Raw genomic sequence first — 3955 nt, 5'->3', positions numbered from 1 at the left:
AACATTTTGAAATTTGAGACTGTGTAATTTTGCTGAGATGGTCATCTTCTTTGTTCCCTACTTGAAAAGCATTTTTATTTTTAGATTTATAAACACAAAGTATAATGATCAACTCCATTTTTTCCCATTTATATAATGTATTTCCTCCAGTTAATTTGTATATGCATATGCCTTCAGTATTTGTCCACCTATGAACTCTAAGATGAAAAGATGGTGACAATTCACTTGTTCTTTCAGCAAACCACATATTTTTAGTTCTTGTCCCAAAATATTACACAATGAAGTCATTTCTGGTAGGTGATTAAGCAGGTAAGAACATTATATTTCTCTTTTGTTTTTGAAAAATATTGTTCACTCGTTGATCTTGAATTTGGGAAAATTTATATAAGGTATCATCATCTAAAGGCTCACGGTTGGAGATTTTACTTATGCCATCAGTTTCATCATCATGCTGATATAGAGCTGCTGTTTGTCAATGACATTCATCTTCTGATTCATCCAATAATTGTGAGTCATCGTCTTCTGTCAATTTTGTTCTCTTGTCAGTGTGAATAGCAAATAAAATTTCTGTATTCTCAATTGAGTTCAGTGAAAGCTAAAAGCAGCCCACAAATCTATGTCTCCCATCTTCCTTTATCTTCTCTTAAAAGATAATGATGTAATACTTTGGTCAACTGAATATGAAAATTGAAGGATGACGCAATACTGAGGATTTGTTTTACTGTTGCATCAACTTTCTAGACAATCCCATCATTTTTGTTTTGTTATTATTTTAATCTTTCTTAGCATTGTTGAGAATAGTCGATAAAAGTCAATGAAACAATTCTTAGAATGAGAAATAGCAAATTGTTTCCAGATAAGAAGTATCTTAAATTTATAAAAAAGTTGAATCGACCCATATTGTAATTGTGAGATAAAATGTATTTTAAAAAAATGTTTATTTATTTTTTTTGAGAGAGAGAGAATGAGCTGGGAAGAGGCAGAGAGAGAGGGAGAGAAGAGAGAATCCCAAGCAGGCTCCACACTATCAGTGCAGAGTCTGACGCAGGGTTCAATCTCACAAACTGTGAGATCATGACCTGAGCCAAAATTAAGAGTCGGATGCTTAGCTGACTGAGCCACCCAGATACCCCAAGAATGGATTTTTTTAAGTAAATTTTCTTTTTCAAAGAGCTTTAATAAAGAACATAGTAATACATATCATGGAATACCAATCTTTAGAAATAGTTAGAACTTCTTCTCAGAGAAGCTCAAAAACTAAAATTGGGTTCAGTGGACACTGATGATATACTGAGGGATTAGGAAGTGAAGATAAGGGGTCAAGAGATACATGTTTCAATAAATGGCAAAATAAGGGTTAAAATTCATTTCCTAAAGAATGTTGCCTTAGACATTCCAGACCAAAAACAAAAACAAAAAGATCCTCCATGATATGTTTTTATATCATCATGAGATGATATAAGAATTCATCCTTAACAGCACTAACCACAACTAAAGTAAATTATTTGGCTAATGCTTACATACTTCACCTGTTTGTAACTACATGAAAGTAGGAAGTTAATCATGGGTTCATGCTGGTATTTACCCAGTGCAGGACCTGGATCATACAAATTGCCCAGGAAGAACTAGTGAATGAAAGTTTAGTGAATGTTAGTGAATGAAAGGGAAAAACCTGAAGGCCATTTTGTCTACTTTCCTGAATAGGAGTTCATATGGTCCAGAATATGCTTCTTACCTTCAGTAAAAGGAAATTAATTCTTTTTAAAGACAATCTTTTGCATTTCATAGAGCTCAGACTATTATAAAGTCAGAATGAGTAGTATCAAAAAGACAAGAAATAAGTATTGGCGAGGATATGGAGAAAAGAGAACCCTTGGGCACCGTGGAATGAAAATCGATGCAGCCACTGTGGAAAATAGTATGGAGGTTCCTCAAAAAATTAAAAAATAAAACTACCATATAATCCAGGAATTTCACTTCTGGGTATTTATCTGAAGAAAAGAAAACACTAACTTGAAAGATATGTGTACCCCTATGTCAATTGCAGCATAATTTATAATGGCCAAGATATGCAAGCAACCTAAGTGTCCATAGATAGATGAACAAGTAAGAAGATTTGTGTGTGTGTATACACACAATGGAGTACACATATACACACAATGGGATATTACTCAGCCATAATAAAAATAATAAATAATATAACATATTTAAAAATATAAAATATAATATAATAAAAATATATTATGTATTGTTTATAATAATAAAAATCTTACCATTTGTGACAACATGGATGGATCTAAAGGGTGTAGTGCTAAGTGAAGTAAGTCAGACAGGGAAAGAAAAATATGGTATGATTTCACTTATATATGGAATCCACAAAACAAAACAAATGACCAAATAAAACAGAAACAGATTCCTAAATTTAGGGAAAAAACTGGTGGTTGTCAGTGGAGGTGGGGGGTGGATAGGTGAAGTGGGTAAAGGGAATTAAAAGGTACAAACTTACAGTTATCAATAAGTCACAGAGATGCAAAGTGCAGCATAGGGAATATCGTTAATAATATTGTAACAAATTTGTGTGGTGACAGATGGTAATAGACTTAATCGGGTTGAACATTTCATAATGTATATAAATGTGGAACCACTATGTTGTATACCTGAAACTAATATAACATTGTATGTCAACTATACTTCAATTAAATGAAGATTTAGGTTACCTAGGTCCGGAGTTCTGGAGCCAGGTTGCTGGGCTTAAATCCTGTCTATGCCCCTCACTAGTCTGACTTTAGGCAAACTATGTAACCTTTATATGCTGCAGGCTCCTCAACTTTAAATTGTAGATAATATTAGCACCTCCTTATAAGATTGTTGTAAGGATTAAAGGACTCGTTATATAGGGCTTACAACAGTTTCTGGCCCTTAGGCAGTATAAACACTTGGTTCTATTCATCATTTTCATCAAGTTTGTTACTATCATTCTATTGACCTGAAATCTTGACCACCTAGTACTTCTTTCTACCCATTATTCCCATTCTATTTCTAGAGACTCAAAACCAGTATCTCCCACGTAACATCCATCCAACTACATGAAGTTGGCTGTTTTTTCTCTCCCTTAAGCTGAATATCCTCATTGCTTCAGTGTTCCTCAAAATATTTTCTTTCTCCTCATCATTGTAGTCACCTGAGCCTGAATGCTTGACCATAATTTAACTTCTTCTCCAAATCCAGTCAGGCACTAATTACTGCACCCAAGGAAATGTCTAACCAGCCTAGAATGGGGCTATTCCCTCCTTTGAGCCAAGCATTTTTGGTCCATCACCAAATTTTGGGATTACATTACCTATTTTGGCAGATGGAGACCAAATTCTTTAATAAGAATTATATATATACTTAGTGCTTGAAATTTAATTTATTTTTCACCCAGGTTATTTTTTAAATATCAAAACAAACTTGTATGGCAGAAATTTTTGAGAGAACTGGAATAAAGAAAGGTCAGGTAAATTTCCCAGGGTAACATAACTAAGAAATGACAGAGCTGTCACTATTAACAAAAATAATCTTATTTCTTTACCATATAACTTATTATCTTTCTATAAATAGTGATTATTATGATTCATACGATTAGATATGGCCTTTGGCTAGATTTGCTATCCCTTCTGGCTTTATCTCATCAACTTGCCATCAGTGTCCTGATTTTGCATATTATTAAAATGTTGAATTAATTAGGACAGGGTCAATGAGGATTTTCTAGTGGACATCCTTTTAAATATCTCCTTCCAAAGGGGCATATCCCCATTAATCCCTAGATTTTGTGATTCTTATAATTAAAAGTTACAAAATTTTAGCCCTCAAAAACATTTTTTTTTTTATTTTTTTTTTTTAATTTTTTTTTTTTCAACGTTTATTTATTTTTGGGACAGAGAGAGACAGAGCATGAAGGGGGGAGGGGCAGAGA

The sequence above is a fragment of the Leopardus geoffroyi genome, chromosome B1, assembly GCF_018350155.1.
Source record: "Leopardus geoffroyi isolate Oge1 chromosome B1, O.geoffroyi_Oge1_pat1.0, whole genome shotgun sequence".
Classification (NCBI taxonomy): Eukaryota; Metazoa; Chordata; class Mammalia; order Carnivora; family Felidae; genus Leopardus; species Leopardus geoffroyi.
The sequence above is the reverse complement of the archived record's forward strand: the minus strand, read 5'-3'. Positions refer to the sequence as shown.